This window comes from Orycteropus afer, unplaced genomic scaffold, assembly GCF_000298275.1.
Source record: "Orycteropus afer afer isolate SDZICR_OR568_19922 unplaced genomic scaffold, OryAfe1.0 scaffold00684, whole genome shotgun sequence".
Lineage (NCBI taxonomy): Eukaryota > Metazoa > Chordata > Mammalia > Tubulidentata > Orycteropodidae > Orycteropus > Orycteropus afer.
The window spans coordinates 457,374-483,847 of record NW_006922271.1 but is presented as its reverse complement, the minus strand read 5'-3'; the positions used below and the strand labels follow the sequence as shown (position 1 = coordinate 483,847).

Sequence of the window (26,474 nt, the reverse complement as noted above, 5' to 3'; positions counted from 1 at the left end):
ACTGAGACAGACTAGGAAGAAGGAAGAGGCCGTCCACTTCTGAAAGAATTGGCCAGGGAAAACCTTATGAATAGCAAAGAAACACTGTTTGGTTAGAGAGGTAGAGACAAGTATTGATTGGGTGAAGAGAAGGGCAATGTACCAAATGTGAGTGATCAGCATGGTGGTACTGAGGAAAAGGAAGACAAAGAGAGGTATGTGGGAAGTACAGACAACAAAGATGAACCCATTTGCACATACAGTACTGCGTTGTCAGTGAAGGCAAGCATGGATAGATGGGTGGATGGATAGGTGCATAAGCTGAACTATTAGGTATGTCTATGCAGAGGGGCCACTCCTCAGAAGGAAGGTTGGGCATTCCTACTTCCGTAGTGATACTGCCTCGGAAACTCAAGGAGGGGTCGCTATGAGTTGGGGCCGACTCGATGGCAAATAACAACAACAACAACATGCAGAGGGGAGTGTGCCCAAGACCATGTACAGGGTTGGTAGACAATGTTTCTACAAGTGTATTTGTATGTCCTGTAAGAATTTCCAGGTATATAGTAGAACTGACAAGAGACAAGGTTGTAGTCACTTCTTGGCCACAGCCAGCTACCCAGAGGGAGTGAGTAGTTGGATCTGTGGGCTTGGGACCAAAGTCGCAGAGGACATCAAGCTCAACTGGCATAACATACTACACAAAAACATTGTTCCACCTCCTACTTTGGTGAGCAGCAACTGGAATCTTAAAAGCTTGCAAGCAGCCATCTAGATGCAATGATGGGTCTCTCCTTGTCCAGAGCAAAGAAGAATGAAGAAAACCAAAGATTCATGGAAACAATTAGTCCAAAGGACTGATACACCATGCAATCCACAGCCTATATGACTATAAGACCAAAAGAATGAGATGGTGCCTCGCCCACAGTCAGCCACTCGGAGTGGAATCTATGTAGGAGATCCTGGATAGAACAGGAGAACAATGTGGAACAAAACTCAAAATCATTAAAAAAAAAAAAAAAAAGACCAGGTTTGCTGGTCTTCTAGAGCCTGATGGAACCCCTGAGACTGTGGCCCCTAGCTGCCCTTCAGGTCTGGAATTGAACCCACTCTTGTGGCTTCCAGCCAAACAAAAGACAGCCATATGAAGTGAACATTTACAGTAGACAGTAACACTCCTTGAAGAGAACAATCATGGGAGAATAGAAAGGCTGTGTATGCACAGGGAGACAGCTCAGGGGGCAGGAGTGCATGGAGGGAAGGACATAGGGAAGAGGTATCTATGGGGAGGAAGTGAGAGAGGAGCTGTTGCATTCTGGTAAATTGTAGTCACTGTCATGAGACAAAGTGTATATGAGCTGCTTTATGGAAAGTGAATTTGCTCTTTAAACTTTCACCCAAATCACAATTAGAAAAAAGTGAGAACACTATGCATTGAAGAGAAGCAAACAGCCCATGCTTCTGAAACAGTCCTGGATAAAATAGTAAGAAGAAGAAGAAGAAGAACTTAAAATAATACATTGCCTTGTTTGAATCCTTTAATTTGTTTCAGTTCTATTTTCTTCTATTCCCAATTCTTCCTTCTTGTTTTCTAATTGATACATTCTCTTAGAACAACCATTGGCCAAGAAGGGGCTGCCCAGAAGGATGTCAGCTATCATGGGGCCTGGGAAAGTCACACGTACACTAAACAAGAAGGAATTGCATGTTTGTATTTTATAAACATTAGTTCCAAATTTCCTTTGGCTATAGTTTTGGTGTGCACTCTTGTGAGTTACAAGGTAACACCTTATTTCCTGTTGTCTTAGTTATTTAGTACTACTAGAACAAAAATGGACAGCTTTAACAAACAAAAATTTATTTTCTCATGGCTTGAAAGACTAGAAATCAAAGGTCAGGGCCCCAGCTCTGGGGGAAGTCTCTTTCTCTGTGTGTCTGGGGAAAGGTTCCTGTCTTTTTTCCATTTCTGTTTCTTGGTTCCTTGGAGATCTTCATGTGGCCTGGCATCTGTCTTCCTCAATCTGTGCTTTCTTGGTCTCTGCCTAATCTGCTCTTTTTATATCTCAAAAATGAATGGACCCTACCTTATGGGCTCAGGAACATAACAAAAACTGTTCTCAAATGGGATTGTATTCACAGGTATAGGTATTAGTATTATACATATTGGGGTGGGGGTGGGGATGTCACAATATAATCCATAACACCTGTGCTAGAAATCATATCCAGTTACATGTTATATACCCTGAGACAAGGGCCTTACCCTTGTAAAGTAGAAACCAAACCAAATCAAACTCACTGCCCTGAGTCGGGTCAGACTCATAGCGACCTCTCCTTGGTTTCCGAGGGGGTATCACTACGGAAGTAGAGTGCCCAACTTTCCTTCAGAGAAGTGACTGGTGGGAAGGTGGTCGCTATAGCAGAATTATATGGAATTGATGTTTTGCAAAAGCTCACAATAAACTATACGTTGAAAGTGTTTATATTACTTGTGCTGCTTCTTTTTTTTTTTCTTCCCCTAGTCAATTTTGTTCATCCCACTTGACAGAAGGGTTTACTTCTATGGTCTTCCTGGCAACAGGGTTCACTGAGTGATTATAGGGAAAAGGTAGTGGGTGGTGCGTGGGATGTTTTCTCTGCAAATACAGAGGCTTTTTATTGCTTAGCTTGCAGAACACACGGGCCTGAGGGCGGATGAATGTAGTAAACACGCTGGTGGTGTCTCCTTTGGTTTTAGAAGTGATTGTGCAAGAGGAATCTTAGGAGAATATCTCTAAATCATCTGGGACAAGTGCTCGGAAGACAATTTGCACCGCGATACAAACCCAAATTCCAAAGAATAAAGGCTCTGTTGAAATTTTGATAAAATTTGCTGAGCAGACCCAGTGTCTGCTGTCCAATGAAGGTGAGAGACCAGGACAGCAGAAGCAGCAGAGTGAAGGGGCTGTAAGTGAGCTGTGAAGGATGGACAACAGGGAACTGACTTAGCTCCGCTTAGGAAGGAAGTGTGCAAAGTCTAAGTAAAAGGTCTTTGCAGAACAGAAATAGAGAACACTTTTAGCAGCCTTCGCTGGGTACCTTCCTGTTGATGAGGGTAGCCACCCCAAGCCGGTGACCTCGTGGCGCAACGGTAGCGCGTCTGACTCCAGATCAGAAGGTTGCGTGTTCAAATCACGTCGGGGTCAAAGAGGTTGGTGCTTTACACTTTTTAAGGAAGGTGAGGCGACCTACTTCCGTAAAGATGTAACACCTTGAGGACGGTGGGTTTATTTTTTTTTGTTGTTGTTTTTTTGGTTGGGTGTGCAGCCTTCACCGGACATCAGGGGACTGGAGTCACTTAGCGACCTCGTGGCGCAACGGCAGCGCGTCTGACTCCAGATCAGAAGGTTGCGTGTTCAAATCACGTCGGGGTCAAGAGTGATCTTTTCACTCCCCAGCTGAAAGGAATTGACTTGATAGTTTTTGGGTTTGGTTGGCACCCTTCACAGGGCACTTTCCTATTGATGAAAGCGAACAGAGTGATTTAGGACTACGATCTCTGATTGCCTTTTACCTTCATGGGACAAGATGCAGACTTTTCTTCAAGCACGCCTTTTTCCATTTTCTCGCAAACATAATCTAACGCTAGTTATCTTCCGTGAATGCACTACAATCTAACTTATTAAAGTTAGATTTCCTAAAGTTTGCTTTTCCTGGAAGCAATGGACACAAACACTAAATAATCTACGTGGAGAAAAATATTATATGACTGAATATGAGCAGAGTTGCAGATAAAAGATGAGCTCTCTAAGGCTCCGTTTTCCCTATCTATATAGGGACTAAAATTACCCACTTGGCCGAATTTTAAGCATTAAATCAAATAATGAATATTAAATGTTCAGTACAGTACTGGTATATATAAGAAGCGCTCATTAGTGTTTCCTAATGAAGAAAGAAAGGTCCAGGACCACCCAGTCTCTGAATTAATTGGGCGGGAAGGAAAAAAAAAGAAAAAAGAGATTATGGGTTCAAGTACTTGGAAAAAACATCAAATAAAAGTTTCAAGAGATTTGTTCGAAAAGGTCCGATGATTTTCATTGAACCACTAGACTAAATGCTTTCAGCAGAATTACTACAGTCTATCTTAGATCCTTATAGGAAACAGCTTTACGAGCAGGGTTCTGTGGTGTAATGGTTAGCACTCTGGACTCTGAATCCAGCGATCCGAGTTCAAGTCTCGGTAGAACCTGCTGAGAGTTTTGTGTTATTACCTCCCTTTTAGGTTTTTCTACTAGAAAGCACTGTTCGCCTAAATGACAGAAATAAATCTTGCCCAGGTATTTCTAGTGAGTTCCTGCAAGTCCTACCACACCTGCATTCAGGTGTAAAGGCAGCAATAGAATTTCATTCTAGTTTAATGCAATTTATTTTATGAGGAAGAAACGAATCATTAACAGTAAATAAATACAGCAGGAAAACAGCAAAGATTCTGTTCTCTGCTGTGACTAGAAAACAAACTCCACTGAAAAGCAATACTCAAATTATAAAGTCTATTTTCTTCACACATTAAAAATATTGTTGGAAAATTTTTATTAGTTTAAAATGGCCTATAAATAATTCTAATGGTATATCAGGATATCAGTTAACAGCAAATTTCTTTTCTATCCATAAAGTCTAGCTGCACAGTTTCTGTCCCATCCTGCCAATGGTCATTGAAATCAGTATGTATACATAATAAATAAGAGACACACACAGAAACCAAAGAGAGAGAAAGAAAGGGGGAGAGAGGGAGACAGGGATGAAGGGAGGGAGAGAAAAAGAGGGAGGAGGGAGGGACGGAGGAAAAGAGAGGGAAGGAGAGAGACAGAGAGGGAGGGAGAGAGAGGAAGGGGGAGGGGGAGAGAAGAGGAGAGAGGGAGAGATGGATAATTGGTTAAGACATTTGGCTGCTAACCAAAGGTTAGTGTTTCAAACTCACCAGCTGCACCCTGGAAGAAAGATGGGACAATCTGCTTCGGTAATTATTTATGACCTTGGAAACCCAGTGGGGGCTGCTGTGAGTCGGAACTGACTGGATGGCATTGAATTTGGTTTTTTTTTGTTTGTTTGTTTTAAAGGATATATAAGACTTACAAAATTTTTAATAATACCTGCAGGTTTCAAAGTCAAAATTTTGGGAAAATTCATAATATTTTTATTACAATATTGATCTGGCCACCGTGCCACCTACAAATTACCAAACATCCTTTTTTTCTCAGCTAAAATGAGTCACTGCTATTTCTTTACTAATTATATTCTTTGTACAAGTTTTCTCCTTCTATTTATTTATTTATTTATTTATTTATTGGTACTTCTTTGCATAGGTCTTAGGAACAAATTTTACTTTTAGGATGTTGTGTTTGTTTTGGATGAAATGAGGGTTTTTTTTTGTTTGTTTTGTTTTGTTTTGTTTTTTAATGGATTACAAAGCTGAAGACATGTTATTTGTAATAGAAGATTGAATGTATTCCATTCCAATAGATATTCTTATTATTGTACAAGGTTGTGTGTGAGAGAAATTGTTAGCCAAATATTTTTCTCAACAAATAGCTATGATTAACTACAAATTTGCTAAAAATGCTCATTTTTCTTCCTGCCACTCTACCAGTCTTACTCACTGTCTCTTTCTCCCATTGGGGTCCTTTATGTAAATTGCTTATTCAAACATTTACATCCAGGTTTGACTTCATAATATATTAGTTCTGTGAAACTTCTGCTGCTAGATGCAAACGCATTTCACTATTTAAAACCTGAGACTTGATTTTCTTCCTCGAGTGTGTCACTAACTGTAAAACACGATGCACTTCTGGACTTTTTGGAACTACTGTCCTGAGGAAATATCACTTACGGTCTCACTGCATTCTTGTTGACCTTCACAGTATGTGGAACCTACTCTTCATATACCATCATGCATATAAATGGATTGTTTTTAGTTTTTTCGAAATTGAAGTTCACTTAATTCTTCCTTCTATTCCTTGAAAGTTCCATTTTCTTTCTGAGATGAAAATGTAAGAAGCGTCTTTCCTATGCAGCTATAAGACCCTAAGTCTTTATTTCATACATTTATGCCATCAGAAAATTGCATAGATAAGTTGCAGTCAGAAAATTGAAAGAAGAGAGTGTCGGTATTTTCTTTCTTTTCAAAAATTGGCAACCATATTTGATCAAAATCAGAGTTACTCTGATTATCATAGAAGGGAAGCAGGAGAACTGTGGAGATTCTGTCCCTTTCTGTTTTTTCTTACTAAACCTGAGAGGACATAGACTAATTTAGGAAGAAGGAAGGCATGGCTGAAGTAGATTAATATATATCTAGAGAAAGTAGAAACTTAGTTTAACAACAGTCAGTATCAGTTACTCAGTATATGTTGATGATACAGTTAGGAAAATCTTTAAATAGAGAAAAAAATTAAATATTTTATATTTCCCAACAGAAAGAGATTATACATACATTTGTGTATAATCTTTACTCTAAATATTCAAGTAGTACTAGCAGAATTGTTTAAACTCTTTTGTATTCTTTGCTGCTCCCATTGAGAAAAAAAAAAAAAATCCAGGTAGTTCTTTCAAATGTGATTAGTCATTTTTATAACATTCTCCTATCAAAAACATTGTCACATACATCAACACCTTTTTAATGTAGGCATTCTGGAATATTCTATGGATAGATCATTTTATTATCTGCAAACTAAACATACCCTGCTGACATATCAGATATTTTCTGGTATAGAGATTGTCCTAGAAATGGAATTTATCATGGTAATGACTTTGATCAGCACAAAGCTCATTCATCTCACACCAAACAAGTGATTGCATTTAAGATTGTTTTAATGTACCTCATTACCCCTCTGTTAGATGCTGTCATGTTGTGAGATGAAACCGAAAGAGTTTAGCCCAAATCAATTACTCATTCCTATCCAAAAAGAATTTGATATAGTGAGCTTTAATTTTGTTTCAAAACAGCATTTTGTCATAAGAGAATGTAGCTAAAATAGCAGCCTACAATCTCCATAAATTGGCCTGGCACACAGATCTAGACCATGTGACTCTGGTGTTGAACATAAGCAATCTCATAGAACACCAACAACAGATAAAGTAGACTTTGCCACCACAATGAGCAAGGAAAAAACAAGGCAACTTCATATTTTTTATCTAAGAACAGACAAAAGCAAAGTCACTGTGCCACCCACAAGATACCAAACATCTCTCTTTCTAAAATGCTAAACGAATGACTGCTACTTCTTTACCAATTACAACTTTATTTTGCCTAATAGAAGATTAATTGAGACACCCAGTCACAGAATAGTTCCTGCTTTCCAACAGCATGCAATCTAGAGCCTTTTGTCCGCTCCCGCAAATCACCCAGCCAAAGCCTAAGTCCTAGAATAGGTTCTTTCTAACACCCTCTGTGGTAGTTAAGGTTGTGTCAACTTGGCTGGCTCTGGTTTTGTGTGGCTGGGCAGCTGGATATAGCTATTCCCCATGATGAGATTGGTAATCACTCCATGGTGGAATCGACTGTAAGTAGCTGAGTAGATGCCTTAGGGATGTGGTCTGCTTCCACTATATAAGAAAAAGCTTTGAGGAAGGTCTTGAGCCTGTTGGCATGCCTGGATCCTGCATTTGGCCAAGTCTTCATCTCAGTGACCTAACATATTTTCTGTTGATCTTGAGACTGCTTTTTGGACTTGAACTAGTGACCTGCCATGCTGCTTGAAATTTTGGGACTGTGCCATTTTACTTGTTGACCTTGGGTTTGTCAGCTTCAGCAGCCAGCAGCTACCTAAGAGAAGTCTCTAGCTCCAGTGGGCTGGGAGCAAGAGACAGCACTGAAGCCCAAGGTCAAGGGGCCTTCACCCAGCCCCTAGAGCTAGTGTTTTGAACTCAGACATCTAGCCTCCTAAATCATAAAAAGGAGCTCTGGTGGTGTAGTGCCTAAGGCACTTGACTGGTAAACAGAAGGCTGGTGGTTCAAACCCACCAGCCACTCCTCAGAAGGCAGGTTGGGCAATCTACTTCTGTGGTGATACTGCCTGGGCAATCCAAGGAGGGGTTGCTATGAGTCGGGGCCGACTCGATGGCACATAACAACAACACAAATCATAAGAGACTAAATCCCTGTTTGTTAAAGCCATATACTTGTGGTATTACCTGTTAGAGCAACACTAGAGAACCAAAGCACCCTCTTAATCAAACACTTCATGATTCCCCATAGTGTACATGCTCCCATCCTACAATGAATAATAAACTAGAACTTATTCGACTACAAGTACATTTCTGGTGATCTTTGGTTAGAGGACATTGACACCAACCAAAAAATATCAGAGGGTTATTGTTTACTTTTTGGAATTCAAACACAGATATTTGAGTTCATTGTGTTCTACAGTTCAAGTCGTATTACAATTATTGGTCCATGTAAAGTCCCTCTTTTGACTTAATGATTGATTTGTTGATTGACATTTTCCCTTTCATACCATATCACACTCCATGCCTTCTAACTCCAGTAGCAATTATTTTGCTACTTAATATGTAACTTTTCACTTGAATGTTGTTTTCTTGTGAAATATATAATTTTGTTGCATGCTTTTATTTCATATAAATGGTAAATACAAATTTTTTACATTTAATTTGTTACTTCCACTTGCCACATGACATTTCAGTGTGTGGATTTGTCCCAGTTTTGATTATCAAGTTGCCAAGTTCTGCACAAATTGACTAAGAATCTTACCAGTATAAATGCCACTGCATTGCACACACTCATAGATAACTCCCTATTGTCTTCTTTGGAAAGCTCATTTGTATTTGTATTTTATTTAATTGTATGATGCCAGATTTCTATCCAAAATAACTCCATAAATTTCCAAGCAACATTTGACTATCTCTATAACACTGGCAGTGCTTTGAAATCTTGTCATTCTATTTTTTTACCCATTTAAAGGGTGTCAAGTGATACATCATTGTTTTAAATTGTATCTCAAAGATTACAATGATGTCAAGCACCTGTAGGATTTTTAGGTTATCTCATCTGTAAATTGGTCTGTGTAAAGACCTCTCTTTGACTGATTAATTGACTAACTCTTCCTTACTTTCATAATGGATTTCCTCCAATCTCTCTTACAAAGGTAATTTTAAATGTAGATAATGTTTACATTTTTCCTAGAATACATCCCTGCAGATATCAGTATTATAAGTACATTTAATTCTATTTTACGTGAATAACATTAACTATATATATCACTTTGCTTCTGAATTTTTTACCATATCTTTTGGATTTAGCCATGCATACTTACTGATATAGAGATCTATTCTTTTTCAATGCTGCATAATACTTCCTAGTGTGGATCCACTTGTCACTGACACAAAATACATCTTAGCTGAGTATGAAATTCTTCACTCATAATCTGTTCCTTTAACTTTCTTGTGGTTGTATTTCTGCTCTTTCATGAAATGAAATATTATTCTAGAGAAGGCTGTTTTCAGTATAATGTTCTTCCCAAAAGGTGGTGTTTTTATTGGCTCCCTAAATAATAATAAGTAAAGGAGTTCTGGTAGCATAGTGCCTAAGGCACTTAACTGCTAACCAGGAGGCTGGTGGTTCAAACCCACCAGCCACTCCTCGGAAGGAAGGTTGGGAAATCCTACTTCCGTAGTGATAACTGCCTCAGAAACCCAAGGAGGGGTCCCTAGGAGTCAGGGCTGCCTTGATGGCAAACAACAACAACCCTAAATAATTATTATTTTATTTTCAAAGTCAAATAATTTTACAAGAAAATAACCTGATGCTGACCAGTTGAGATCAATTTTCTTTCATACATTTTGTAATATCTCCTTTCATATAGTCCACTTTTGTAAAGTTTTTTTTTCTCCTAATCAATATTATCACCTTTTTATGCGCTCCATGCCTGCCATCTCTTCTCTCTCACCCAAAACTTTGCTCTCATACTTCTTTATTCTGTATGGGAAGTAAACACATTAATCCCTGAATCTACTATTTGTTTCTCTCAATCATTAGTGAAGCCCACAGGAACACTTTTGTCCCCTGAAAGTACTGGAGGAGATAGGGAGTGCAAACAAAACAATTTGCTCTGGCATCTCTATACAACAGGATTGCAATATTAATCCCTACTAATGTCAGATTTAAGGACTGGTGATGTAGTGGTTAAGGCTTTTGGCTGTTAACCAAAAGGTCCATCTTTTGAACATACCAGCTGCTCCTTGGTACAGTTTCCGCAAAGATTTACAGCCTTGGCAATCCAACAGTGGGTCTCTATGAGTCGGAATCCATTTGATGGCAGTGCATTTGGTTTGAGTTTGGAATGTGAAATTTGGATTAATTTGTGACTCTTATCCTTTCTAGGTTTTTAGAAATCTAATTTCCTTTCAATATGTGCGGTGTACCTTCAATTTTTCTCTATTTCTGGGCCAAGATAGTTTTTACTTATTTTTCTTTCTTTCTTTCTTTCTTTCTTTCTTTCTTTCTTTCTTTCTCTCTCTCTCTCTCTTTTTTTTTTATCTTTCTCTCAAATAGTCTTGGATTCTGCACCCAAGTCCTGTTGATTGAAAAAAAGCCTTTTCCAGTATCAGGCTCCAGGGCACAGGTGTTGAAAAGATTTACTGTGTGTGGAGTTCTTCATAAACTGTTAAGAAACATACAGCTAAAAAACCAGTAAACACTCATGGAGTGAAAGCCCCTGCATTGGAGGTAACAAAAGTGCCAGACACCAGACAGGCAGCAACAACCTCCCCCAGCAGCTTAAATCACACCACTTCGTGGCCCTATCAGGGAGTTGCCAACTATTTCATTTACTGTGCAGGATATATCTAGAACAATGAACCAACTCTGAAAGGTACAGGCAGGTGGTGGTGTTGATCCCCAGCACAGACAGAAGCAGACCGGGACACTTGTTGAACACTAGGGCCTCGGAGCCAAAACCATGCAAGGTTCGAGTTTCGACCTGCCACTCTCTAGCCCTGATACCTCAGCTACAGTATTGACCTCTGTGGACTCTGGTCTGTAACAAGAGCATGCTGCTAGTTATAAGGCATGTAAAAGCCATTGGGAGGGTGATATATAAGTAATAAGGGTGTGAAAAACAGCATCTGCTATTTGTCATTTTTGAGTATTAACAAATTCAATCCTGAATCTGCTAACAACTTGATAATTTTAGGAACATCACCTGTGGAACATATGAAAATCTGAGTTCACAACTTCTTTTCCTGGAAGTCCTCAGTTTAAATTCATTGTTTGGCTTCAAGCAGACTAAACATCAATTTCATAGTCTCTAAAATGGATATAGGAGCTCTGGTAGCTTAGTGCCTAAGGCTAACCAGAAGGCTGGCGGTTCAAACCCACCAGCCACTCCTCGGAAGGAAGATGGGACAATCTACTTCCGTAGTGATACTGCCTCGGAAACCCAAGGAGGGGTCGCTATGAGTCGGGTCCGACTCGACGGCACATAACAACAAAAATGGATATAAAATTTTATGGGGTTGGTACTTACCTCATATCTTGGCACATCTTAAATGTTCGATAAAAATATCTGTCAGTGTTATTACTGTCTCTATATCTTGACAGCCACTTGACAGTGGTTAAGAGGGTGGCACCTCTACAGCTGCAAAGGCAGAAGTCTAACACGATGTTAAGTAACCCCAGAGCGAACCGTGCTGAATATGCCTTTTCTAGCTTATGTGTTGAGAAAGTCGCCAAAGATAGGAAAAGTGTGCGTTATCTGGTCCTGCAGATGAAGGACGGTGGCAGGAACAACTGTAGTGCAGGAACTTCCGCTGATATGGGCTAAATATTGCTTGGTAAACCTATGGGAAGTGATACAATCTTCGTGGTAAAACCGTAGCCGGCAGGATTCGAACCTGCGCGGGGAAACCCCAATGGATTTCAAGTCCATCGCCTTAACCACTCGGCCACGACTACTTGGCTTTAGTGGCATCATGGGACTGCGGTATAAGAATGGAGTGCTGACATGCAGTAGGTGAGGCAATGGGAACGTCATAGTTCTGTCCAGATCTCTCATGAATGACAGAGTTCATCAAGGGGAACTCGAGAAACAGTGGACGATGTTGCAATTTGGTACAGAGCTTCTAAACAAGAGAGTAGAACTTCCTGGGAGTTTGTCCAGTAGTCGGTTGAAATGCACGTTCACATTAGATTGTCTGAAATAGAGAGGAAGACTTCAATTGAGAGTGTGCTCTATTCTACCTCAGGCTTGTAAATATCAGTGGGCGAAGGGACGGGAACGAAGTGCAAGTGCGAGGATGCAGATTATCTGCGTTTGCTTACAAAGTTAAAAATTGAATTCAAGAATCTCCTCCAGGCATTAAACTGACTTGCTCTTCCAAAGGAACGGTTAAAATCGGACTGGAGCAGGAGTGAGGGTGAGAAGCGGAGTGAAGGCCAGTTTCTCTTCTAAGTGAAAAAGACCATGCTGCGAAGATCTCCCGCCACCTCAGGGGAAGGTGACTCCAGTCCGTCCCAGTGGAGGACGCGAGATCATTCACAAGAAAGGGAAGCTCTGGGTCACCAGAGCTCCGGGAAAAGGGAAGAGGTTTTCCAAGGATCCAGACTAAGCAGGAAGACAGTCTCTGTCCCTCCCAAAATATAAAAAGTCAAATAAGAGATGAAAATTATAACCTATTAGTAATTAGCTGTTCATAGAATGGAATTATACATCTTTGAATTTTGGAATGAGGTGGACAAATGGCCTTGTTGGCAATCAAATGACCATATAGAATGGGTCTGTTTTTGGATTCCTGTTATTTCTATTTGAGTATATAATAATCCTTGAATCCGTGTAACTCAATCATAATTTCTGTAGCTTTATAAAAGTTTTAGCACCTAGCAGCATAAGTCCTCCAGGTTCAATTTTTTTTTTTTTTTATTGTTTCAGCTATCCCAGGTCTTATATATTCCCATTTAACTATTAATGCCAGCTTATCAATTTCCACAAAAATCTTGACATTTTAATTTGTGTTAAGTTACATCCATGCATCAATTTGAGAGCAAGAGATAACAATAATGATTCTTCAAATTCATTAACATGAAATATATATATATTTTTTATTAAACTATTTGTAATATGGGAGCTCTGGTGGTGTAGAGCCTAAGGCGTTTGACTGCTAACCAGAAGGCTGGTAGTTCAAACCCACCAGCCACTCCTCGGAAGGAAGTTTAGGCAATCTACTTCCACAGTGATATCACCTCGGAAACCCATGGAGGGGTCTCTACGAGTCGGGTAGGACTTGGCAGCAGTGCGTTTCAATTTGTAATATCTTTATAAAAAATAAGAAAAGATCCTTCTTTCTTTCTTTCTTTCTTTCTTTTTTTTTTTAGGGAGCTCTGGTGGCATAGTGCCTAAGACATTTGACTGCTAGCTAGAAGGCTGGAAGTTCAAACCCATCAGCCTACTCCTTGGAAGGCAGACTAGGCAATCTATTTTCATAGAGATATGGCCTTGGAAACGCAAGGAGGGGTTGCTATGAGTTGGAATTGATTCAAGGGCAGTGAGTTTGATTTTTTGGTTTGGTTTCTTTTTTGGAAGAAGAACAGTATGTTATTTTGAAAAAGGAACTTTAAGATACCTTGAACTCTTGGAAATTTTTTAAAAAAAAGTTAAAGCAGGAAAAAATATAATAAAAGAGTTGAAAGACAAATGTTAGGAAAACTCTCAGAAGTGGAACAACATTAACTATGGATAATAGAATATTAGAAGATCAGACCTGGAAGTCCAATATTATTGACAATAGAAGTCCCAGAAAGAGAAAACAGAGAATTTGGACAGAATATATTATGAAGGAATGTCATATAATATCCCAAAAATTAGACTTGAGTATCCAGGTAGAAAGATTCACCTAGTGCCTATAAAAATAAATGAAAGATATTCATCAAGACACATCCACTTGAAAGTTGAGAACTCTAGAGAGAAAAAGAATCTTCTGGAATGTCCATTTAAAATGGATTATTACTTAAACAACAATATTTGGAGTTAGAATACTATAGAGTGATGTTCTTAAAATACTGAGAGAAAATAACTTCCAAATGAGAGACCCTGACCAGAATAAAATAAAGCAGTACCCAAGATAAGAGTAAATGTACAGTAGTCCCCCTTATCTGTGGGAGGTATGTTCCAAGACACCCAGTGGATTCCTGAAACCTCATTATTGTACCACATCCTAAATATATAACATTTTTCTTTCCACATACACACAACAGATACACAGGGTGCCCCAGGCCGGCAGTGTTAACCCATCATATGCAGGCAGGGCACTGCACAGCCAATCACCCAAGTGTTTGCCAAGTTCTCACTCACTGGAAGAGGATGACGTCACCTCTACGATGAAGAGGGAGGGCGTGAGGTTTCATCACACTGCTCAGAATGGTGAACCATTTAAATATTTTCAGATTGCAGTTGATGGTGGGGAACTGAACCATGGATGGGGAGGCACTACTGTATTTTCAGAAACATAGTGTATTATTTATAGCTTAATAAGGAAACAGAATCTACTTGTGTGTTAAAACAGAGATTTTTATATAGGAAATTGATTACACAGATGGTGATTGAAAAAACATATCTAATGTTATCAGTTCATGTTGCCTTAACAGCAGAATGAAAATGACGGAGGAGTCAATAAACTTGAAGACACATAAATAAAAATCATCTAATGTGAATAATAGAGAAGGAACAGAAAGACTGAAAATAAACAGAGCTTCAGCGACTTTTTAGATAATACCAAATGAACTAACGTATGTGTAATTGGAGTTCCAGAGAGGAGGGAGAAAATAGGCACGTGAATATTTGAAGAAATCATGATTGAAAGTTCCCAAATTTTATAAAAAGACATAATTTTAGAGATTTAAGATGCACAAAGAACATTGAACTGTATAAACTCAAAGAAGACCACACAAAAAAATGTTCTAATGAAACGGTGACTGCTCAAAATATAGAGCAAGTCTTGAAACAGCAAGAGAAAAATGATGTATTACATACAGAGGAATAATCTATTAACAACCTACTTTTTTTTTTTTTCCATCAGAACTTATGGAAACCAGATAAAAGTGGAGCAACATCTCTAAAGTGCTAAAAGAAAAATAAACTATGAACACAGTATTTTAAATCCAGTGAAAGTATCCTTCAAGAAGAAAGGCAACGTTTTGAGAAAAAAGAAAATAGCCAGTGGGCCTTCACTAAAAAGAAATACTAAAGGAAGTTTTTCAGGCTGAAGAAATATTATATCAGATAGTCATTCAGGTCCTCAGAGAAAACTGAAGAACATCAGAAATGAAAAATATCTAGGTAAATATAATAGACTCTTATTTTGTTTTAATTCTCTTTATTTCTTTATAGGGCATGTGACAGTTAAAGACAAAATTGCCACAATTTCTTGTGGTGTGTATTTCTGCAAAGTAGTAAAATATTAGTTAGGAATGGACTGTAAAATGGAAAGATGTATATTATAACACCAAGAATTTGATATATAAACAAAATGCATAGCTACAGAACAAATAAGAAAAAAAAATGGAATTTAAAATATACAATAACACAAAATATTTACCCTTGTTCTCACAAAATCATTGAAGGATATATTTTATCAAACTAAGAGTAAAGAAAGATGAAGACATAATAATAGTGATAACTGAGTTTTAAATCTCTCATATTCAGATTCACAACCACCTAGAATTTGTTTTGTAAAAGAGGGTTCAAATTTATATTCATTATGAATATTTAACTAAGTTTTTCCTTATACATATCTGCAATTTATGAAAAAGACTATTCTTTTCCAATAGTTCTGCAATGTCCCTTTTATCCTAAAGCAAGTGTACTTTTATGTGCAGTTTTCTTATCTGCACTATATTCTGTGTCACTGAACTTTTGTTTATTCTTTTACCAATACCATATTTTCTTAGTTACTGTAGCTTTATAATGTATCTTGATATTTGGTAAAGTAAATCATTTAACTGTTTTTCTCTTCAAGATTGACTTGGCTATTTTAGGCCCTTTGCTCTTTCATATTTTAAAAAATTAATTTGTCAGTTTTCACACAAATGCAGGTGTAAGAATAGGAGTGCATAAAATCTATAGATAAATTTGGTCAAGAATCAGTTTCTTTATAATACTGAACACTCAATTCAATGAATATAGTACATCTCAATTAACTTGATTCTTTTTCAGTCTCTCTCAGTAAGATGTTATATTCTCCTCTGTAGTGGAACTGTAAATCTTTTACTACATTTATTTATATGTATTAGATTATATTTATTTGAATTTTTAATTGCTTTATGCAGTTCTGTGGAAATAAATTTATTTTTTATATTGCCAATATATTTAATAATCTCTACTTCCATAGAGATACCACCTGGGAAACCCAAGGAGGCGTGGCTATGAGTTGGATCCAACGCAATGGCAGTGAGTTTGATTTGGTTTTGGTAGATTTGTACAAATAAAATATTTTTCATTTGTATCTTTCTTGATTTTCCATGTGCACAATATTATAATGTATGAATCTATTTTCTTTCTTTCTTTCAAAACCATGTATCGGGTATTTCTTTTTCTTGCCTTTCTGCACCAAATGGATCCTCAGTAGAACGTTGAACAAAAGTGGTGAAATTGAGTATTTTTGTTCAGCCATGCTCCAGAATATGATGCTTGCTGTAGGTTTTTTTCCCCCTTTTATTAGTTAAGAAAGTGTTCTATTTTTAGTTTACTTTGAGTATTTTTAAATTACAAACCAAGGATTTACTTTACCAAATTATTTTTCTACACACATTGAAGTTATCTTATAATTATTTGTCTTTATTTTATTAATGTGGTGAATAATTTCTGAAATAAACTAAATATGTAATGATGTGTTTCTGCATATGTACATTATCATATACACACATCTATTGTGTCTATCTGTTTTGTTAATTTTTTTTAAGACTTTTGCATCTAAGTCATATGTGAAATTGGGCATGTAGCTTTATTTTTATAATATCCTTACTAGATTTTGGTATCACAATTAGCGTGAACTTGTAAAATTATTATAATAGACCTATCATTATTATTTCTGCCTTTTAAAAAAGTATTAGTTATTTCTGCCTTCTTTAAACATTTCTGAAATCAAATTTTCCAGGAATTTATTAATTTTATTAGTATTGTCACATAACAGAATTTGGCCTTGTTAGTTTAGTAGGTGACTGTTTCTTTTGTCTCTTGTTATGCGTATCTCTTCATTGTGTGTGTTCATCAAATATTTTTGTTTTCTTCATTTATAAAATATAAGATGTAAACAAGGCTAATGTGTTTTTGATTATACACATGTTAGTTGCATCATGATGTGTACAAATGCCAAGTTGACAAGGGGTGGACTGTGATATTTAAGGTTGTGTGTCAACATGGCTGGACCATGATTCTAAGCCATTTAAGCAGTTGTCATATAATTACCTCCATAATGAAATTTTCTATGACCATCCACTCAGTTGAAAGGAAGTGTTCTCAGGGGTATGGCCTACTCCTGATATATGTATGGGCATCCTGGGAACATTCTCTGGCTTTCTGGTGGCTCTTGGTCCTGAATCTAGCTCATCATCATCTCTGGTTCTTGGAGCTGAACAAGTGCCTGCCACATTGCCTGCCAATCTTGGATTTGTTGCTTTCCAACCTGAGCCCATAATCTGCCATTTTACCTACAGGTCTTGGATTCATCATCTGCCAAAGCCAGCAACCTGCCAATCTTGGGTTCCTCAGCTCCTGCTGCAGCTGCATGAGACAGCAAAAACCTCCAACTTGATGTCTGACCCATGAATTTGAGACTTGCCAGCCTCTACAACTGTGTGAGCTATTTCCCTGAGATAAAGCTAGATAGATAGAGATATATCAACTTCACTGGTTTTGCTCCTTTAGAGAACTCAGCCTAGGGCAATTGCCCTTAGACACCCTTCAAGTTGGGAATTGAACTCAACCTCCATGGCTCAGCTTTCAGCCAAATGATAGACAGGCCTGTAATGCGAATAGTAATACTAGGAAGATAAGCACTCATTAGAACAATCATCCATACTAAATCAAAAGGGCAGCATTTGTCCAGGCATAAAGCTCAGAAAGCAGGAAGGGACAGGAAAGAAGGATAACAGGAAATGGTAAACACAGGGAGGAAGTAGGAAGAGTGCTGTTACATTGTGGGGATAACAATGAACATCACAAAACAAAATATGTATGAATTGTTGAATAAAAACCAATTTGTTCTGTAAACTTTCACCCAAATTACAAGAGAAAAAAAAAAGCACAATTAAAATCTCAACAAATCACTGAAAGGGGGGAGATAAATGCTGGCATAAAGGTGCACATATTTTGGGGCGAGGGGGGGGCGGAAACTTGGCGGCCAGACAGATCAGGGATGATCCAAACCTAATAAATATTCTAGAAAAATAATTTGGTGAATTGTAGACCAGCATTTCCTTCCTGGCATCGAGTAGAGTTTTTATTTTCGTTTATCATTTTCACATTATCAGTTTCGCTATGCTGCTAGCCAAAAGCAGTTCTCTCAAACTCTTCCAAGTTTTTATTTTCGTTTATCATTTTCACATTATCAGTTTCGCTATGCTGCTAGCCAAAAGCAGTTCTCTCAAACTCTTCCAAACAGGAAAAGGTCGTAGTCGGCAGGATTCGAACCTGCGCGGGGAGACCCCAATGGATTTCTAGTCCATCGCCTTAACCACTCGGCCACGACTACGTAAAAGAATTACTTCTGCTTAGAGTAAAGCAGCTGTGGTGGAGTTCAGTTCTTCCGAAGGTCATATTTTACACCAGAAGATGCATTTACTGTCTATGTTTCTTACTCTTTGACATCATTTAGATGGCCATCATGCTGTTGCGCCAAATTGTCAAGTAACACGTCATCGTCAGAACTGGGAGGACCCCTTGTTCTGATGGGTTGATGAAAAGAGATATTTCAAGAAGCCAGTTAGAGCCTGTCCTAGTTATGGGTTACATCTCATGAATCCGCCTCAGAAGCTGAAGAAAACTATTAGCTTCTTGAAATGTCTCTTTCCGTCAACTCATTAGAACAAAGGGTCTTCCCAGTTTTGAATACGTCGTGTCACTTGACAGTCTGGCGCAACAGCAAAATGGCCTTCTAAATGAGGCCAGAGAGTAAGAAACATTGACAGCAAATATATCTGCTGGTGTAAAACGTGACTTTCTAAAGAGCTCAATTTCACCGCAGCTACTTTATAGGAAGTAGAAACGTATTTTTCACGTAGTCGTGGCCGAGTGGTTAAGGCGATGGACTAGAAATCCATTGGGGTTTCCCCGCGCAGGTTCGAATCCTGCCGACTACGGTCCTTTCCTATTTGGAAAAGTAATTTATTGACATCTTACCAAGCTTGAGAGTGTGGTTTTGCCTCCCCGAAACAAACTTGATTCTTTCTACTCCCAGTTAAAAAAAGAAAAAAAAAAAAAAAAAGAGGGAGGGAGAGAAAAAAACAGAGGTTATTGGTCCTCATTGCCATTGAAAAAGGAAATTTCAAATACAGGTGAAAGCCAAGAGTTACAACAATGTTTACCAAAACGAGAATAAAAATTGGGTAACAGTAAGCATGCTATTACATTATTCAAGAAGTTAAGAAAGGCAATTTACTTTGTTTTGTAATCCAACAAAAAGTGTCTACGACCTCACACCGACTTGGCCTGTCTTCAGGATAGGGGTGAAGCGAGAAAGACAAAAATGAGGTGAGATTTCGACACATTCTTGGCACAGAACCAGCGCCGTTCAGACGGAGAATCACGTTGGATGATGAATAGAGCACGGGTTACGGTATCATCCAAAGGAAGACTAACCACATTTGCGTGTCTTCATAGGGATTCTTAGGAGAATTTGATCTCTTACTGCCTTGGCAGTTGCGTGAGACTTCTGCCCGCACCTCTCGCGGAGATCTGCGCAGAGTCGTCAGACTTTATTGCATCGCATCCAAGAAAAATAAGTTTGGGTAAACACAGCCCTTATCACTGATGAAATACCACACCGCTTTCTCCTGAATGTGTCCCCTCAGAGCCAAGAAGTATAATAAAAAGCTTTGACTTGCAAAATCTCGCGATGCTGAACATCATCAAGTCCTCTGTGATGAGCACTGCCCAAGGAAACATGACTTGGTTCTGTGCACTGAGTCCCAAGCTTCAGGATGATGCGTGTGTTCCTTTGAAAAACTCTTCGTTTTTATTTGAATTTTCTAATTCCTTGTTGGCTCTTTATGCGTTTAAAATGGACTTTTTATTGTTGTCCATGTATCCAATACTTTGTTAAATGTATATACTAAAAAGTTTATCTGTAGATATTTTTGGGTTTTCAAGTAGAGGTTTTGATCACCTTTCTAGTGAGCCTCCACTCTGCTGCACCTACATATGTCTCATTTTAATGTCTCAAAATGTATTGTGAGGGACCCACACCCAATGAGCCTTCTGAGAAAAGAGAGAGACGCTCAAAGAACTGGTTAGACTAGGATCTCAGTTTTGGGTGTGGGTGCAGTTTTGGCCTCCTAATTTACAAGATTGCAGGTGAATCATTTGACCTTAATTCAAAGATAATCTTTCTTAAGTATCTCCATACATAATTACAGTTTGGTGATGTTGAGTCTTTTTAGTTAAATTCGATGATGACATGAAAGGGAATTCAAAATGCAGGGAATTTCTAGCTTGACATCCATTGTCTTCCACAGTTTTTATAAACTCCTTCACGTGGTTTCCACAATTGTGTTTTGTGCCAGGGCATCTTTCTGTGAGAGTGTTCATATGTTTTATTCTCTATGCCTTGGAAATTTGAGCTCCCCTTCCCCCAAAAAAAGTTGAAAATCTCTTTCCTAATAAACTTTGTAACATGAAATGGGAGGGAGAAGAATTTTTCAGCTGCTTTTTGTTGTTGTGGAAAATGCATAAAATGCTTATGAGAGAACAGGTGGACTTCAAATAGATATCTTCTTACTGTTACAAGCAGATATGGGCCAAGCAACTGTTTTCCCAGTGACAAGGCTACACTCCTCACTCTACTAGGGTTGTTGTTGTTGTTAGATGTTGTCGAGTAGTCTCTGACTCTTAGTGACCCTATGCACAGCAGACTGAAACACTGCCAGGTCCTGTCCAAGCTCCACAATCCTCCTTGCTACACTTGAGCCCATTGCCGCTGCCATCATGTCAGTCCATCTCATTGAGTGCCTTCCTCCTTTGTCAACCCTCCACCTAACCAAGCATGGCATCCTTCTCCAGGGAATGGTCCCTTCTGACAATATGACCTAAGTATGTAAGATGAAGTCACGCCATTCTCTTCTCCAAGGAGCATTCCAGCTGCATTTCCTCCACGACAGACCTGTTAGTTCTTTTAGCAGTCCATGGTACTTTCAGCGTTCTTCACCAGCACCACAACTTAAAAGCATCAATTCTTCTCAGGTCTTCCTTATTCATTGCCCAGCTCTCACATATCTATGAGGTGATTGAAAATACGATAGGCTATGTCAGGCGCACCTTAGTCCTCAAGGAGAGATCTTTGCTCTTCAGCACTTGAAAGAGGTCCTTTACAGCCAATTTGCTCAGTGCTACAGGTCGGAGACCCAAGGAGGGGTCGCCAGGAGTCAGGTCCGACTCAAGAGCACATAACACAACAACAACATAGGTCGTCTGATGTTCTGACTGCTGCTTCCATTGGCATCGATTGTAGAGCCAAGCAATGTGGTCTTTGACAATTTCAATCTTTTCTCCATTTATCTACCAGGGAGGCAGGCATTGTTGGAAATGACTGTGCTCACTCTCATGGCCCATGTATATTGGTGATGTTCAGATTAAAGCAGACCAATATACCTAAAGCAAATGACTTTCAAGGCCTTGCCTGAGCCATGCTACTAACCCCATCGCCAAACTTATGTTCGTTTCTTTTCTGTTGTTGCTCCTAAGAGTCAATCACCTCCTCCAATGATCAGGACTCACAAGCTTCCCCTGTACTGTGCATACCATTCTGTATGTGGAAATTGGCCAACTCACACTTTCCTCCATAATATGCATCTACCTAGAAATTACAGATTTCATTTTTATTTGTGCATTTCACTTCCTTCGTACCATTATGCTATCAACCATAAGCAGCTTCCCCAAATTCTCCCTGGATGGTCTATATTCAATTTTTTAAAGAATATTTACCTAGTAGGCATTAATCCCTAAGAGCAAGGACTGTGCCTTTTTTCTTGTATAGCTTTGTGCTTGTAGCATCAAACACAGCACCTGGCCCATCACAAAAATTTAATACTATTTATAGAAAGAATGACCTTGATGGAGCTTCTACTCTAAATGTTTGGTAGAATCTACTGTGAGCAGCTGAGGAGCTGCCTTGGGGATGTGTTCTGCTTCTAGTATATAAGAACTTTTGAGGAAGGTCTCGAGGTTTTGGGCATATTTGGATCTTGCATTTGGCCAAGTCTTCATTTCAGTGGCCTGCCATGTTGCTGCCAATCTTGGGACTGTTTCTGGACTTGAACTAGTGTCCTGTTATATTGCTTAACAGTCTTTGGACTGTGCCATTTTACTTGTTGACCAGGTATGTCAGCCTCAGCAACCAGTAGCTGCCTGAGTTAAAGGAAGCCTCCAACTTCAGTGGGCTGGGAGCAAGAGGCAGAGCTAAGCCCAAGGTCCAGGGGCCTTCACTCATCCTCTAGAGCTGGTACTTTGAACTTGGGCTTCTAGCCTCCTAAGTGTTAAGAGAATAAATCCCTGTTTGTTAAAGCCACCTGTTTGTAGTATGTTCTGCTAGAGCAGCACTAGAGAACCAAAGCTTTGAGAATAGTAGTAGGAACAATGAAATTGAGGTAATTCTATCCATCAGCAAGAATATTTGAGACTGTTATGGGTGGCATGGTTCTCTCTTTGACTATCATTCCAGCTTTGTGGATTTTCCATGTGGGGGGGATAGCAAGACCATCTCTGTGTTTATTTGAGTTCAAAAGTCAAAAATTTAGCAGAAGGTGGTTTCCATCCATTGACCTCTAGGTTATAGGCCTAGCTTGCTTCCACTGTGCCACTCTGCTTGCAGGTGTGAAAAAGGTGCTCTTTTTGAGTCTTACCAGCTCACAAAGCACTGGAGACTCAAGATCCCTAGGTGGCACAAACTGTTTGCTCTGGACTGCTAATCTAAAGGTTGCAAGTTAAATCATCCCAATGGTAGAAAAGGACTGGAGAATATTTTGTAACTCTAAAACCAAAACCACTGCCGTTGAGTTAATTCCAATTCACAGCAACCATAAAGAGCAGAGTAGAACTGCCCCATAGGGTTGCCAAAGCTGTAAATCTTTACAGAAGTATGTTGCCACATCTTTCTCCCCTGGAGGGGCTGGTAAGTTTGAACCATGGACCTTTTGGTTAGTAGCCTAGCGTTTTAACAACAACACCAAGAAAACTCTATGGAATATTTCTACTCTGTAACATGTGGGGTTGCCAAGAGTTGGAACTGACTCAAGGGCAACAAATAACATGAATATCCTCCTCCTCCACCACCATCTCCTCCTTGTGCATCACTTTCCTACCACACATGTCATTCTCAAATTATTATTGTCACACAACCTCTAGCTTGCAATCTTCACAATCATTAGTTCTTTCTTCAAGAGCTTGTCAGTCATCCCCTTTGTGTCTACAATGATTGCTAGGGCTGGGCTTAAAAACACAGATTTCTTTTGTGTCTCTCACAGTGCTATTTTCATGGAATGATAACTTTCCAGAAGAAAAATCCCACAAAACCTTTTAAAACTAAAAAAAAAAAAAAACCTTTTCAGTTTTTTTCCCCTCAAAACTTTATGCATGGTATGTAGAATAAAATTTGTTCATCCTGTCACAGAGAGATGCCTCTGACACAAAACTAGCAATCATGGCAACATGTTCTTTAATGCTGTTAGAGTTCTTTAATACTAGGAGTTTTTCCATACTGTTAGAGACCATGGACACCAGGCTGAGAATCCTTTGCATTTAAGTATCTCCTCTATGTCACATATCTGATTTTAAGAAATAAGGTTCATCATTGCTAAACTGTAATTAAGCACAAAGTTACTAAGCAACTATCTTTGGAATGTGGCCAAATGAGTCATTTACCTCAGTCTTATAAACTAGGAAGCCAAAGGTGTACCCATCCCTGAATCTGTAATCTTAGTCATGCCAGTTCTGTGAGCTTCTCTCTCCTTTCTCAGAAAGCTCTTGGGGTGTGGATTCCTGATAATACACATTTGGTATACTAGAATGAGACACGGGTAGGTCCAGCAGATTGGAATAGAATCCAGTTATTTTGTAACCAAAGGACGATTGAAACTTCTATTTTAGCACTTTTTCAGACTTTACTCTGAGATCTCTACTAGGATAGCTTTGATTTGTCATATTCTTCCTTTCTTGTTGAGGAATGAAGCAAGCGAAAAAGAGGCAGATGCAAGACAACATTAATTCCATTAAATCTCAACAAGTGTTCTAAATCCTGTGTTTTCATTGGATGTTTACTGCAATTACTACTTAGAGGTGGCATTTTCCATTTTAGAATCAGATATTTCATAAATAATATTTTATTTAGAATGTTCTATTGCTTCTGGAAGACTAACAGATGCAACAAAAGGAAAATCAAGGATTCTTAAAATATATAAAGAGATAATGCCTCAAATGGGGTAAGATGGCGGACTAGGCAGAAAGATTGCACAGACCCTCTTCAACAAAGAAAAGGGAAACCAATTAACACACACACAGAAGATAATCCTGGACCCCTGAGCCTTGAAGGGAAGGATATAGAAGTGGACTAAACCCCAACTAGCAGAGGAGTTTGCATGAAAATACCAAAAAAGGAGACAGTCGGAGCTGTGGTCTGGTAGCAATCCTGACGGCATGGCACAGACATCTTGGAGATTCACAAGTGGTGGTAGGACCTAAGAATTAACCTAAAAATCAGCCCTGCTAGCCAGGGACTGCACGGAGGACTGCTCTGATGGCTGGGGAATAAACGGAGAAGGTGAAAAGAAACGTAGGCTGAACTGTGGACTTTGGCCTGTCCGGAGGACACTGCCATTTTGAATGTTCACAAGTGGCTTGACCACTTTGGATATTTAAAGAGACAGTGCTCTTGCAGATTCCAGGGGCTTAAGAACAGGTTCTGCTTTCCAGCAACCCCAAGGACACTCCAGACCCGCAAGACTGAAAAGGTGCAACATTCCTCTTGTTACTCACCCGCTTGGTGAACAGAGGTGCGGCCATCCTCCACTCCCACCCACCTTCTGGACCTGCAGGAACTCCATCACAGTCTGTGTGCTCAGACAGAGCCTGGGTGCCCTGCCCTGTCCTCCACTGATTTTTTTTCTCTTTTTTTATTTATATATTTTTTCTCTTTTGCTTTCTTTTTTCTGGTGATTAGTTTGCTTATATTTGTCTGTTTTAAAACAACTATTATTATTAATACTTTGTCCTTTTTACTATTATTCTTGTTCTTTCCCTCCCAGGTCCTAGTTTTCAGCTTTTTCTCTTTTCCCTGTTCCTGGTTGAAATTTTTTTTTTTTTTTTTTAATTTAATTCCATTCCCTCCCCCCTTTTTTCTCATGGTTAACCCCATTCCTTGTTTTTCTTTTCGCATTTTTCCCATTTTTTTTTCTTCATTATTCTCCTTCTCTACCTTTTTTTCTTAGTGACTTATCCTCAGATAGTGCTGGTTTTCTTGGTTTTTTTTCCTTCTTTTTCTCTTTTCTTTTTTTGGTTGCTGTTCCTGTGTGATTACATGATGTGTTTTTTGTCCATGTGCTTTTAGTTTTTTGATCATTATTCAACTGTAATTTTTGTCTAACTGAGTGGGAGACAACAACAGTCCCCATAAGAAACAACTACACCCACACCTCCTGCAACTTCACTTACAGAGCAAGAGCCACTTCCTCCTTCTCCACCAACAGGACATTGAAAAAAAATCACCAAGAAGAGCCTGAATCACCCTTGGCTACTCTTTACAAACATTAACAGAGATCTAAATACAACAACACCACAATGCCTCAGAGGCAACAGACCATCACAGTCCGCACAAAGAAGCAGGATAAAGTGGTAGAAACAAGGGAGCAGGATACAGACCCAGAACATATCCCTGAGGAAGAAGCAGCATCGGAACTCTCTGATAAGGAATTCAAAAGAATTATCTTTAGGTATCTTCAAAGGATTGAGAGACAGACCAAAGAAAACACACACACACACACACACACACACACAAAACCCTAAAGAATTTTGGAAGAAAATACAAGAACAAAATGACAAAATAAATGAAAAATTAGAGATGATTCTAAATGTACAGATAGAAATCCAGAGGATTATTACTAAATTGTCAGAAATAGATAACACATTGGAAGAACAAAGGAGTAGAATTGATGCAATGGAAGGCAGAATTAATGAGATTGAAGACAAATACCTGAATACTTCTTTGGAAAAGGATCAATCAGAAAAAAAAATCAAAACAAAATGAAGAAA

At 38.8% G+C, this 26,474-nt stretch overlaps 1 protein-coding gene and 6 non-coding genes across 7 annotated transcripts in view; 4 read left to right on the top strand and 3 right to left on the bottom strand.

Moving 5' to 3' along the window:
• LOC103210983 overlaps positions 1-26,474 on the bottom strand; it is a 652,718-nt gene that overhangs the window by 250,466 nt on the left and 375,778 nt on the right. The window lies entirely within an intron of this gene.
• Positions 3,090-3,161, top strand: TRNAW-CCA. The gene has a single exon. It is a non-coding gene; the product is annotated as a tRNA-Trp (tRNA).
• Positions 3,319-3,390, top strand: TRNAW-CCA. Its single transcript has one exon. It is a non-coding gene; the product is annotated as a tRNA-Trp (tRNA).
• On the top strand, positions 4,133-4,204 carry TRNAQ-CUG. The gene has a single exon. It is a non-coding gene; the product is annotated as a tRNA-Gln (tRNA).
• Positions 11,842-11,923, bottom strand: TRNAS-UGA. Its single transcript has one exon. It is a non-coding gene; the product is annotated as a tRNA-Ser (tRNA).
• On the bottom strand, positions 18,630-18,711 carry TRNAS-AGA. Its single transcript has one exon. It is a non-coding gene; the product is annotated as a tRNA-Ser (tRNA).
• Positions 19,237-19,318, top strand: TRNAS-AGA. Its single transcript has one exon. It is a non-coding gene; the product is annotated as a tRNA-Ser (tRNA).